The sequence below is a fragment of the Mustela lutreola genome, chromosome 18 (assembly GCF_030435805.1).
Source record: "Mustela lutreola isolate mMusLut2 chromosome 18, mMusLut2.pri, whole genome shotgun sequence".
NCBI classification, from domain to species: domain Eukaryota; kingdom Metazoa; phylum Chordata; class Mammalia; order Carnivora; family Mustelidae; genus Mustela; species Mustela lutreola.
Window position 1 is genome coordinate 19561101 of NC_081307.1, and position 14964 is coordinate 19576064.

At 36.8% G+C, this 14964-nt stretch overlaps 1 protein-coding gene and 1 pseudogene across 3 annotated transcripts in view; one reads left to right on the forward strand and one right to left on the reverse strand.

Moving 5' to 3' along the window:
- MICU3 (mitochondrial calcium uptake family member 3) overlaps positions 1-14964 on the reverse strand; it is a 100089-nt gene that overhangs the window by 66240 nt on the left and 18885 nt on the right. The gene's annotated exons all lie outside the window — the stretch shown is intronic.
- LOC131820655 (chromobox protein homolog 1-like) lies at positions 1936-12004 on the forward strand (annotated as a pseudogene).

The following is a 14964-nucleotide window of genomic DNA, read 5'->3' on the forward strand; positions in this document are numbered from 1 at the left end:
ATATTTAGATTTTAAAAAGGTTCTATGTACTTAAAATTTTAAAGAACAACTAACCCTTGAACAGCACAGGTTTGAACTGTACATGCCCATTACACAATTTTTTTCGATCAATATAATACAGTTCTATAAATGTACATTCTCATGATTTTCTCAACATCTTCTTTTTCTAGCTTACTTTTTGTAAGAACACAGAATACATATAACATTCAAAATATGTATGTGTTAATCCACTACTTATGTTACTAGTAAGGCCTTCCAATCAACAGTAGGTTATTAGTAGTTATGTTTCTGGAGGAGTCAAAAGTTACATGGGGGTTTTCAACTGGAGGGGTGGTGATGCCTCTAACTTCTGCATTATTCACGGGTCAACTATAATTATAATATTACTAGCTACGTATCACTTCACTTCGCTTCTTTCAGTTACACATTACTAATTCTTTTCTTTTTTTTTTTAAGATTTTATTTATTTATTTGACACACACACACAGAAAAATCACAAGTAGGCAGAGAGGCAGGCAGAGAAAGAGGGGGAAAGAGGCTCTCTGCTCAGCAGGACTAGATGCAGGACTAGATCCCAGGACGCTGAGATCATGACCTGAGCTGAAGGCAGAGGCTTAACCCACTGAGCCACCCAGATGCCCTACCAATTCTTTTCTACAATAAAAAATAATTTTTGCTTCTATAATATTGCTTCAAAAAGGGTTAATGAAATTCAAATTTTTCTAATTTTTGATTATAGAAATAAGAACAAATGAACAGTACATTTAGTGAGAATTTTATCAGTATATGAATAGGGAAGGCCGGATAGAGAATACAGCTTTTCAAAATTTGAATCAATAGTGGTAGTTACAACGTAAAAGTACTTTACTGTTGGAGAAAATGATAAATACAAATATGGTTTGAAAGATGTTCAAATTTAATAGATTACCCTCTTTCCTACACGAAGGATTGCAGGAGGGTACAGCAGTAGAGGGAAGAGAAGCCAGAACAGAAAAAGTAAGGGAAATAGAGCATATGATTTATTTGGCACAATCCTGAACCAAGTACAAGACTCAGACTGTGGATATGAGCCAGGAATACAGGTGATACACAGTGGTTCATGCAGCAAGCAAATTGGCTTAAGACCATTATTAAAAGGGGAGGGTGTGTGTTGTGGTGAGTGGTGTATATTTTATAAGACTGATGAATCACAGACCCGTACCCCTGAAACAAATAATACATTATATGTTAATAATAAGTTTTAAAAAGACCATTATTCAAAGACGAGATGAACGAGTACCAAATCAAGAGAAACCTGGATTCAGAAAGAAGAAATTTAGTCCCTGGAAAATGGGCATAAGGCCACTGGGGTATAAGACAGGAACCCATAAGACAAGGACTAAATCACAGAGATCACTTCCATTAATAATGTCAAAAGTGGACAATTAGCCATCAAGCTCCTTTGTCTTAGTGTCTATGGTCAGGCTGAACCTATAGGTCTGCAGTTAGGTGAACTTTCATACCACAAGAATACAGGAGACCATGTAGCTGACAAAATTAATTTACCTTCAACAAAAAATAATCATTTATTTCCTTTTCAGTGATCAAAGACTTCACCAATTAATCCTTTCTCTACTGTATTAGGATAAATTCCTCAATATAATGGCTCAAACATGAGCACGTTTCAAAAATGAACACAAAAATGGTGTTCATTTCTCTCTCATAAGAGTCCAGAGAGGACATTCTGGGAGTAGGGTTGACGAGTGGGATCAGGGAACTCTGCTTCAGTGACTCAGGGTGATGCCACTATCAACTGAGGTAGGGAAGGGGGAGGGGGCATGCAAAAAGTTCATGTGATAAGCTTTTTATTGGACAGGACTCGAAGTGGTATAAGTCACTTCTGCTCACATTCAGTTGAGGAGAACTTAGTCACATGGCCACACTTAAGTGTAAGGGATGACGGCAAAAAAAACACTGGGCATTTACAGCCCGAGGTATAGGGGGGAAGGGAAGAGATTATGGTCAAAAGCCTGCAGTCTTGTCATACCAACTTCGGGTATCAAGGACTCATGGAATATAAAGGACAAGGGAGAAAAGTATTAGAATTATATGTGTGTTTAACAAAGACCTGGAGCAATTCACTTCCAAAACAAACCACATATCTAGGATTGGAAGCCTTATGGGAGATAATACTTTCGAATCACCTTCATGAATTTTTCAGGAAATACTAAACTGCTATGATTCACCTAGGTTGAGTTCCACGCACTTTATCTTCTGCATTCCGTAGCTCTTTCCAAAGTCTTAGATGCCAGCCAGTATTGACTTGAAGTTTAATGTTTGCATTTGCACTCTCCTTAGCTCTGTTTTTCCAAATTTAGCAAAATGCTTCTGCATCTCTGACCTTTTCACAAAGCACTGCAGTGAGATTAAGAAAACACTGGGTCTGGTCCTCCATCCTTAAATGTTGAGAGATGTCCAGTGTAGACAGATGTTTTGTGTACCACCTCCACAGACCTACCCACATTAGCTACGGGATGTTAAAGAGTAACTACCATCCTACGGCTTAATTTATGAAATCTGAATTGAACTGTCTCTAGGGAAAAATATAAAGGTCTTCAAATTTTTGCTCTATAGTTCTAAAACTGAGTTCTTTCCAAACTAAATTTGATGACAGATTGTTATACTCAAAATATTTTTTAAAAGTCTAAAAACTCTAAATCTAAAATCCAAGTAACAGAGAAAAAAAAATTACCTGAAAATTCATATATATAAACTTAAGTTTTATTTTTAACTTGTTTCAAATTTAAACAGCTTCCTTTCTTTTGTTAACATAGTAAAATTCACTCTGAAAATAAAGTGTCAACAAACTTCAAAAAATGAAATTATACCATGTGTGCCTGACAAATATTAACTGTTAAATATAATGTAATTATGATTTCTTGGCTTCTTATAGGCATGTTCTAAGTAGGTATGTTAAAATTTTTATAGTGTTATTTTTCACAGATTAGGAGACTACAGACATTTAAGTTTAAGGGAAGGTATCACTGCAAAATTTTTAAATGTGGCAAATTTTGTGAAGGAAATGGAATTTTTCATTTCAAAAAGATCTTACACAACTGCTAAGAAAACTACCCAAGCATGGATCTTAGAGTTGGCATATAAATTACCTTTTAAATATAAGTGTGAAGGCCACACTTCAGGAAAATGAAATCACAGAAGTCTAGAGTTAAAGAAGAATTTAAGTCTGCCTTTTCAGTTTATTCCTCCTAGGAAATTACATTTTATACATTCTAAGAAATTATTTTATGGAAATTGCTTAACATTCTTTTCAAGTTTGCTAAAAATGTTTAGGGAATTTTCTTCCTAGCTCTAGAAAGCTCTTATCTTTTCTGTTTTACTGAAAAATTGTGAGCTACATTTTAATCTCAGTTTTCCTATTTATAAAAATGGAGAGTTTACATGGACATTAAAATTACAAATACAATTGTAAAACAAAATACATAATTTATTCATAAAAATAAGCAATGATCATTTTCAGGTAACTTTGTGGAACCTCTAAGTCATATTGACATGAACCAGATGAATGGTTTAAGAAGTGGGAGAAATAATAAAAGCTACATATTTTAATTACCTCATCTTTCCAAAAGAAATAAAAATATTGTGTCAGTGCAATTATCTTCTTTGGAATTTCCAAACTCAGACCTTTGCAACTAGTACTTAGATGTTACTTCTTAAGGTAGTGAAACAAGGGCCTTCAGGCAACAGAGTACATCATTATCCTTCCTATGAATAACAGAAAGCGAAGGTTCACTGCCAAGGCACAGTCTCATGTTACCTCAGGTCAGCAATTTGAAAATTTACTCTGTGGTAAGGTCTGATTTTCCCAGGGAGGCAAGATTAAATGCTAGATAAAGGATTCACTACTTGACAATTAGAGAAACTGATGCCTACAAGCTGATAATACCCTAAAGAGGTAACTTGAAACAATTATATCAATTATCTAAACACTGTATAATGTATTAGCTTTTAGCAGGTGAGAAATAGAGCCATGAGAATGAAAAACAGAAGAAAGAAAAATAAAAATCATTTATATTAACCAACATTATTTTGATTACTTATCCTTATTAGCTTCTTTAAAAATTGTTTGATATTAAATCAAACTAACACTAATTTTAAAAATAAAGAATAATCAAGCATTTATTTGATTTCATGTGGGAAGCTGAGCATTTGTTATTATGTCCTACCTGATACTGGCAACAGGGCTAACATTTTTATAAAACACCTAAGAGCAAAAACCTTTTAAATTTAGATTTTTATGTTATATTTTCTGGATAAGAATCTTATGAAATTCTGTTCACATCTATTTTTATTCTAGCTAAAAAGATGTTCACGGAAGTATTACACTTGGCTTTCTCAAATGGCTTCAGGCTCATTTACAAGCTTCTAAGAAGATAAAAGGGGTAACATTTTCTTTGCTTGTTGGGTGGTCGAAAGGTTACATATCAAATTCCAGTGTGGGAAAATCCCAAGTACTCTAGATGAAATGTTTTGATGCTAGGTAAATGTGTCCATTTGGAAATACATACAGTCTGAAGAGGAGCCAATAGTATTTCCCTGGCTGGGTTCAAATAGGAAAAAGAAGTTGTAAATTTAAAAAAAAAAGTAACTGAAAAATTACTTTGGATCACTTAGTCTCCACTTGTTACAGGAGTTTACATTATAAGATTCTTTACAAGTTTACAAAGTACTTCACAAATAACCACCTCAGTATTGATAGGAGGATGATGTGAGTAAAGGTTCTTTAGGGAGACAGTATACGTATTTCTAAGGAGGCAGTATGTGAAATGTGTATTTCATCTCTTCTTGCCTATTCAAAGCCTTTGCTCCAGAAATACCACCTTTGGCCTGCCTCCCTCCCTCACTTTTTTCCCTCTCCTACTGAATACTCCCTTCAGCATACACATGCTGGCATTCCTCCAGCCTCAGAAGGCTTCCTGTCCTACTTCTCCATTTAGCTACTCTTCCCTTCTTCCCCACTTTGTCTCTTGCATTCATTTCCTGTCTCTGATTTCCTCTACTTCAGTAGGTTCTCCCCTCTACCACCCCACTAAAACTGTTTACCAAGGTCATTGATGACCTCTTTGTTGCTAAATTCAAAGGTTAGTTCTCAGTTTTCATCATACAGCATCTGACATAGTCAATAACTCTTTTAACCTTAAAACAATTCTCTCAGTTTCCAAGACTTCACTTTCCTGGTTTTCTTTTTACTCTTCTGGCATTCTTCGCACTTTTGCTGATACTTCTTTGCCAATCCTCAGACCTTGTCTCTTAAAAATCTATAATTACTTCTTTGATGATCTCATCTGGCCTTTACATATTATAAGTATACTGACAAATACAAAATTTATACATCTAGCCTTCTGAAATAATATAAATTCCACAAACCAGGAATTTTTAAGCGGTACACTTCAGTTTCCCCAGTTTCTTGCTTGTAGCAAGTGCTTCAATATTGGCTAAATAAATGAATGCATGAAGGTAGTTGTAAAAGTACAATTATTATTTAATAATTCCTTTAAAAATTAAAGCATATTAAAAATAAAAAATGAGGGGCACCTGAGTGACTCAGTGGGTTAAGCCTCTGCCTTCAGTGCAGGTCATGGTCTCAGGGTCCTGGGATCCAGCCCCCATCTGGGCTCTCTGCTCAGCAGGGAACATGCTTCCCCCTCTCTCTCTGCCTGCCTCTCTGCCTACTTGTGATCTCTCTCTCTCTCTGTCAAATAAATAAATTAAATCTTTAAAACAAATCAAAAGCTATCTGGCATTAATGTAATTGACTTCAGAACTGTGGGATGGAGAAGGCAGTACAGTTAAATCTGTTCAGTAATCTGCCTTGTGTGTGTGTAACCACTTGTAGAAACAGGATGTATAACTTTCAAGCTACTATAGAGAGAGAAAAGAGAAAAAATAGGACTAATCTAATGTCAGGGCATAAAAAGAAAAAAATTACACATCTAATACAGCAAAAACATGTAGATATGTCAATAAATATGAGTGGGTTAGACTCATTAAAAAAGAGTAACTCATATTTTTAAGAAGCCATATAAACATTCCTTATAAGAGTCCGAGTTAGACACTGCCCATGTGTATAAAAATATACAAAATTAAGGGCCAAAAGCATGAAATAGGACAAAGAAAAATTCACCAAGAAGACATTACACACATAAAACAAGACAACTTAAAATTATACGATGGAAAACCTGTTCAGAAAAATGCAATTTGACCAATTCATAATCACAGCTGAGATGTCAATACATCTCTACGAGAAATGGGCAGATCAAATCTAGAAACCATGTAAGAAAAAGAATCTGTGTAACAAAACAAATAGATGTTGATTTGTTTTTAATAAACAAAATGTATCAACTGACCATAGATTAGTCTTCACAAGAATATCAATAAGATAAAAATGTGGGAGTTATATAGGTTCAAAGAAATATTCACAGAATATTAGACAGTAGTGAATATAAATTTACCAGGAGTACTTATATCAATATAGATAAGTTTCTTAAATATAATACTAAATAAAAACATGGATTATAAAAGGATACATCAAATAAGTATATATTATTCAGGGGTACACTCATTTGTAAAAAAAATTATGAAAACATGCATGGGAATGATAAAAATCAAATTCAGAACCAGTGGTTATCTCTTTGGGGAAGAGAGAATTATGATAGAGGTATATATGTTGATGGTTTATTTTTTAAGCTGTCAGTGCGTATACAGCTCTGCATTATATTCATATCTATTTACTATATTTTTGAAAGTTGGATATATGTTGTTTTTAAACATATCACTCAGGTTTTATTCCTTGTCTCATATGGAAAAATGTTAAAATTTATCAACAAAGAAATGAACATGAAAAAGACCACTATGAAAAATTTGAGATACACTACTGTATTATCAAAAATTCTTGGGTTAAAGAAGAAACAAAAACTGAGATTACAAAGGTTTTGAAAATAAGTGACACTTAGGGACTCACAACCAGCAATCTGTGTAATTTGGTCAAGGCCACTACTGACATGGGAAAATTAATATCCTCTAATATATTTTTTTAAAAATAAGAATTTAAAATAAATATATGTATTCAACTCAAGAAGCCAAAGAAAGGATAAGATAAATTTGAAGAAAACAAAAGAGTATAATCAATAAAGATAAAAGCAGAAGTAAAAATAATAAAACAGTAAATGATTTTAATTTTTAAAAGTAGTACCTGAAAAGACTAATAAAATAGAAAAACCTCTACCAATCTGATTTTAAAAAAGAATTGAACATGAAATAAACAACACTGAACATAAATTACAGTATATCCAGAGTTTGGGAGAGTACCCAATTATAAGACAAGAATCAGAAATCTAGAATATATTGATATAGTAACAATGTAATAAGCAGTTTAAAGGCCAGAACAACAGGGACAGTATTGTCATATCTGTGTTACAAAGAAAATGATGTATATGTTTAAGTTTATAGGTCCGTAAATGAATTTTAAAGGCCTAAGATGAGAGAAAACATTTATGACCCACAAAGTAAGAATAGGATTTAATACTTACATATCCTAGAAATCAATAAATTTTTTAAAATTGGCAGAAGATATTAAAAGCCAAGTCCAAGGAAACTATAAACAAACAAAAAACTCTCTACTTCACCAGTAATCGTAGAAATGGAATTTCTAACAATCATGATAAATCATTTTTTCACACTCATGTTGGAAATAATTAAATTTGAAAGTATTAAAGGGGACACTAGAAGTCCATCATAATTGCTGACAGAAGTATATTTTGATGCAACCATTTTAAAGAACAATTCAGTGAAATAAGTCAAGCAGAGAGAGTCAGTTATCGTATAGTTTCACTTATTTGTGGAGCATAACAAATAGCATGGAGGACAAGGGGAGATGGAGAGGAGAAGGGAGTTGAAGGAAATTGGGAGGGGAGGAGAACCATGAGAGACCATGGACTCTGAAAAACAACCTGAGGGTCTTGAAGGGGGGGGGGGAAGTTGGGGGAACCAGGTGGTGGGTATTAAGGAGGGCATGGATTGCATGGAGCACTGGGTGTGGTGCAAAAACAATGAATACTGTTACGCTGAAAAGAAAAAAAAAAGAACAATTCAATAGCTGCTATTAAAACCCAGTACAATGCTAGAGACCTAGCACTGTAACATGTGCATCTACACAGAAACCTGGATATTCACTGCAGGACTATTTCTAAATAGAAAAAAATAGAAACATTCAAAATTCCCATCAGTGAGATAATACTTAAATAAATTATGGCTCATCGGTGAGTAGTAGTCTGTGGCCATTAAAAAAAATATGGTAGATCAGCAAGTGGTACTACCATAAGATTCACAAGACACACAGCTTGGTGGGAAAAAAGTTATGAAAGAATGGGTTAAAAAAAAAAAAAAGACAGAAACTAAGGTCACACTTTAAAGAATCATAAATACACATGTATAGACTTTAAAAAAGCAGTGGAATGCTGTATTATTTTTTAAAAAGCATATATTATTAGCCTCATTTTACAAGAGTTACTAGCCTAATCTAGAGTAGCCCTCATCACGGCCATACAGATAGCAACTGAGTCTATGATCAAATCCAGCGTTCCTTCACATTACACAATTTGGCATTTTTGAATAAAAGTGCATTGGTTTGGGGGTACCTGGGTGGCTCAGTGGATTAAGCCACTGCCTTCGGCTCAGGTCATGGTCTCAGGGTCCTGGGATGGAGCCCCGCATCAGGCTCTCTGCTCGGCAGGGAGCCTGCTCCCCCCATCTCTCTGCCTGTCTCTCTGCCTACTTGTGATCTCCCTCTCTGTCCAAAAAAGAAAAAAAAAATAAAAGTGCATTGGTTTTGTAACCCTTCAGGCCTACCTTCAAATGCCAACTTCACCCCTTCCTAGTTAGGTAACCTTGGAAAAAATAATCTCTCTGAACTTTAGCATTTTCAACTATAAAAAATGGGCAAATAAATATTAACTCCACAAACTATAAAAATTAAATGAAAATTTAATGAGAATACCTCCTTCTCTGTCAGCCAATAGAATCGGTTCATCAAGAATGTCTATTCTGTTGATCAGCAAGGTCCAGAAATCGTCTTTGGCAGCTCAGCTCCATATATAAAGTTTGAGGTATCAAATGCCTCTGCGGTACTGTAAGTTGGGAGTTCTTTAAATGTGTTCACGATGATAAAACTGCTCCAACAGCCTGGCATTTCCTCGAGACTCCCATCTGCCTCTACCACCTTTCTCTCAGTCTCCCTGGCTCAGTTCCAAACAAACAGATTATATAGTATGTGGTGTTCTACTTATTTAAGAGTCATGGCTGACCCTTCATAACAAAAATCTCTAGCTATGCACTGAGGCACTGTCTTCTAGACCTGCCTACATGACTCCCAAGATAGTTTTTCTAGACTGCAACTGGAAGGAATAAGCATAACACATCACCAATAGTCTGGACTATTTTACCCTAAATGAATCACCTTGAACTTACCCAACTGAATTAGTTGGCTTAGGCGGCCATAACAAAACACCATGGACTGGATGGCTTAAACAATAGAAATGTACTTTCTCACAGTTCTAGAAGCTACGAGTCCAAGATCAAGGTGTCAGCATATTAAGTTTCTGATGAGAGCTCTCTTTATGGCTTGCAGAGGGCACCTTCTTTCTATAACCGCACATGCTCTTTCCGCAGTGTGTTGGGCACATTAAGGAAGAGTGTGCTCCCTGATGGCTTTTCTGAAAGGACACTAATCCCATCATATCAGGAGCCTACCTTTAGGACCTCATTTAACCTTACGACTTCCTTAGAGATCCCATTTCCAAATACAGCCATTCTAGAGGTTAGAGCTTTAATATATGAATTTTGAGGGGACACATTCAGTCCATAACACCAACCATTGAGTGACTCATCTGCCCTTTTCCTGGACTCATTCATATAGATCTTAAAAATGCTCTGGCAGGTCATTTCCCTCAAGCTGGAATTTTATTTTCTGGAAGAACTTGAAGGAGATTTTACTATTTACCCTCTCTTCTGGAGCCTTTATAAACAATCATTAAGTAAGATCAGTCCTGGAGTCCTTGGCCTACCTATCCCCCAGTGGCAGGGTTTCTGGCTTACCAGTCACAACTTGAAGTTCCCTGCCCACCATCTAGCCTTGGCCTACTTGCATCACAGTGGGGGATCTCCTGCATGCCAGGTCTATCCCATGGTTCCCTGTCTGTCAACAATGGCCTAACACACACCAGCAGGAGTTTCTAGGCTGCCAGTCCTAGCTTATGCCAGCCTCCCGCCCAGCAACTCTGGAGAAAAGCTCTAGCTGTGAATATACCTTTTCTAACAAGGCCTAAATCCCAACCTAGGGAAGAAGTTTGTTCTTTTCCTTAGGTTCTCTCCCTCAGCCCTAGAATAGTCTTTTGAATTTAATTCCTTCTTTGTAGCTAACCTCTTGTAAATTGTGAACAATTCTTCATATTGAACCTTATCTGTTCAAATTATTGTATGGTTTCCAGAAGCCTGGACCCTGGCACAGAAGAGTTTGAGATGATTGTCACTGGGTGTTTCACAGTGCCCCAGGAACAAGCAGAACAGAGGTACACCAGAGTCAGAGAAGGAAGCCTCTTCCGCCTACAGTGTCCCCGCTGCACACTCTACCAGCAAAAAAAAAAAAAAAAAGTTTGCAAGTTCCAACACAGATTAAAAGAGGATGAAATGAAGGGTAGCTTTGAAACTGAGGCAATAACCTGACACCTAGTATTGTAACCTTGCTGCTATCTGTACACAAAGTCCCTATTTAGGTACATTTTTTTTTTAAAGTTAACATATGCCAAGACCTTCCTATATGCCTGACCATTTTAAGCTCTCTTAATAATCCTTAATCAATCAAGCATCTGGTTAAGCATCTGCCTTCGGCTCCTGTAATGATCCCAGGGTTGCACTCCCCTCTTCCTCTGCCTGCCACTCCCCCTGCTTGTGCTCTCTCTCTGACAAATAAATTAAAAAAAAAAAAATCTTAAAAAAAAAAATAATCCTGTAACATAGGGACCATTACTATCCCTACTTTACAGATGAGGGAAACAAGGCATGTAAATTTAATTAGCTTTGGCAAGGTTCTCGAGTAAAAGAGCTGAGATTCAGATCTAGGTATTCTGACTCCAAAGACCACACTCTCAATCACAATGCTATATTAACTTGTGTTTCTACTGCTAAGACAAAAACAAGTTTCGGAACTGAAGAGATCTGTCCTTTTTCTGGAGGCCACCTCCACCACCAGTCCCACACGCCATTAGCGTGGTGCCGCTTCCTCTCGCACTCCTGGGTGCTGCTCTGAGCAGCGTCACCCTTTAGACTAGAAAGCTGGCGGGCCCGGGGGAAAGAAACAAAACAAGAAAGTGGAGGAGGTGCTAGAGGATGAGGAAGAAGAATACGTGATGTAAACATTTCCCGATCATCGAGTGGAGAAGGCAAAGTGGAGAATTTCCTGAAGTGGAAGGGGTCCTCAGATGCGGACGACACTTGGGAGCCACAAGAGAAGCTGGGCTGCACTGACCTCACTGCCATTTCTACAGTCATAGAAAACACTACATGGGACAGAGGAATTATACAGGAAGACAAGTGCAAAATTGACTGATTCTGAAAATAAAGCAGAGAACAAACCAAAGAAGAAAGAGGAGCCAGAAGAGCCACGAGACTCTGCCCAGGGTCTGGAGCTGGAGCAGATACGTAGAGCTACAGACTCCAGGGCAGAGCTCCTGTTCTTGATGAAGCGGAAAAAATATGATGAGGATGACCTGGTCCCTTCCAAGGAAGCCAGTGTCAAGTGTCCACTGGGTCACATCCTTCTATGAGGAAAGTCTGATGTGGCATTCCCACCTCTTAGAGGACAATGACAAAAAAGATGACAAGAATTAACTCTCCTGAGTACCAGCCCCTGTCACCCCTGACTGTGGGTTTCACGTGGAGAGAGAAGGAGTTCTGCTTGTCTTGACACCACAGAGGAGGCTTGACGAGATGTCCTTTGAAGAGCAGTACTTAGAGTCACCCAAAGGAATATAAAGCCTTTCCAGCTGCGCACTTTGCAGACTCATCCCAGGGGAGAGGAAGGAAGAGACGTGCTGCAAGGCAGCTCATTCTGTACTTTGGTGAGAAAAACAGAAGGCCTTCCATGAAGTCAAAACTTGCAGAGTGCATGTATAGGAGAATAAACGATACTGCAGATCTTCAAAGAGCATCTCCACAATGCACAGCCTGCTTTCCAAGTGTTAACTCTGAATTTTTACAGTGTAGCATGTATATAGTTTTGGAGGATCAGTGGCGTACCATTCAGGGGTAGCAGGGATAGGATAGGAAGGAAGGGAGACAGGAAGCATCGTTTTTATTAAAACTTGGGGCCTGATGGTAAAACACTGGAACAACCTAATAGTGATTTGATTTTATGTCCAGAATATTTTATCTTTAAGAAACATGTCACTGGCTACCTAAATGAAGACTGTGAGACTCTAAAAGCTGTGAAGACCTGAAACTTCTTTTTTTGTTTTTTTGTTGTTGTGTTTTGTTAGTTACCATACAGTGCATCATTAGTCTTGGATGTAGTGTTCCATTATTCATTGCTTGAGTAGAACACCCAGGGCTCCATGCAATCGGTGCCCTCCTTAATACTTGTCAAGGTGTCCCCTGCCTGAGCTTAATGCTGTTCCCAACAAAGGGCTATGCCAGTTAGTAAGTCAGGAGGGACAGTTTTATTGGAACATACACCAGGCAATTGTTCTTAGAAGCACTAATCCTTGACGTTGATAAAACCCTTTTTTAATTTCAATTATAAAGTTTTAAATATCACCTTGTTCATTCAAGCAAATGGCTGAGGTATTTGTGGAGGGGAAGAGTGTGGAATAGAAGGTGGGCGAGTAGGGAAAGAAAGGCCCATGCTCTTAGGATGGAAAGCCCTTGGAGCCGCTCTCCTTTTTGAACTTTGAACCCTGAAACCATTGGTACCGAAACTGACAGCACAAGTTCACAGAACAGTTTAAGGGCTGAAGGATTTCAAAAGCCCTAGACTCAGAAGATTAATCTTTCATACTGGGACAGTGGCTCACTTTAAAACACCAAGAAAATTTCTTTCTAATCCTAGGAATTGCCTAATATCCAAAATGCTGTCTTGAAGCATAAGATCCATCAGTTCTTGACATTGTCTAGGCCTGTACCTAAAAGTCCATTGTCAAATCTTTTTAGGCATGTGTTAGGCATCTGTGAAAACTTCATTTAAATGTAAACTTTGTACCACATTATCAGTTTTGGTCTTAAAACTACAGATTAAAAAAAAAAAAACTGAAGAGAAACTCTATTAGAGGCTAACGTTCTTTAATATTCCTATTTAAAAAGACAGCACACTTAGATAGCATTTATCTCTGAAGGAAACTATAAACAAATATGTCAAAATGTTAACAAATAGTAATTCTGAATGCTGGACACAGTTCACCCTTAAACAGAGGTTTGAACTGCACAGGTCCATTGATCCATGGATTTTTTTTTCAATAAATACAGTACAGTACTATAAATATATTTTCTCTGCCTTATGATCTTCTTAATAATATTTCTTTTCTCTAGCTTATCTTGTTGTGAGAATAAAATAAGGTGTATGTATATTGTAATAATTTGCATATAATACATACCACATAAAAAACAGGTGTTTATATTATCAGTAAGGCTTCTGGTATACAGTAAGCTATTAATAGTTACATTGGGGGGGACTCAAAAGTTATATGTGGATTTTTGACTGCACAGGGGATTGGTGTCCATAATCCTACATTATTCAAGGGTCAGCTGTATAATCTTACATATCTTTTAAAATTGACAAAAACAACTTTAAAAAGGGCATGTAAGAAAGGAGCACTATTTAAAGGTATATAATCTTGGGGTGCCTGGGTGACTCAGTGGGTTAAGCCTCTGTCTTGGGCTCAGGTCGTGGTCCTGTTGGGGTCCTGGGATTGAGCCCCGCATCGGGCTCTCCGCTAAGCAGGGAGTGTGCTTCCCCACCCCGCCCGCTGCCTGCCTCTCTGTCTACTTGTGATCTCTGTCAAAAAAAAAAAAAAGTATATAATCTTAAAAATTATTCAGTTTTTCAGTTGTAGAAATTATTACTGAAAAGGATAAACAAGTTTTAAAAATCATTTAATATTACCTAGTTTGGGCACTTTATTCCCACTACATTGACGTTTGACTTTCAGAGAGAACATAAATGTCCCTGAATTTAAAATAAATGAAAGTTGAGAAGGCATTATCTGGAACAAAGATTATAAAGACAGATGGTGGCAGAACCCCAAAACTGAACCTCTCTACACACCCTATCTCATTTGAGATAGAAACATTTTTAAAGGCATAATTAATATGAACACTCTAATTTGTTCTGAAGGTTTTCTACTTAGAGAATTTTATGTGGGGATTCAGTTTCATTATCTAAGGAAGTCTGAAATATTCCCATCTAGAAAGTTACCAGTGAAGGAAGACAAAAAAGCTGATGCTCAAAGAAACAGACTAAGTTCTTCTCTATCTCCAAATACAGAACTATGCAGTGTTTATTTGCAGGAACCATCGCAAGCTCATAAATTTCTAGCAGATTACAGAGTGTATACCTGGTAAGTAGGTCTTGATTAGGCTCAAAGAGGTAGTAGTTGCAGAGATTAGGCCAATGAATTTCTCCTACCACAAGGAAACCTGTAAGACTTGAGGTAGGAAAGCAGATTCTCCTTCAGGTTTCATCAGTGCATTAAGATTATTTTTGCAGACTGAAATTTACTTAGATTACCTGAGGACAATATAAAATCTACACATTGCATATGATATACATACTTTCAATTAAAATTCCTATTTAAACTTGAGGAGTTAACAGTTCTTTTTTTTTTTTTTTTTAAGATTTTATTTATTATTTATTTGACAGAC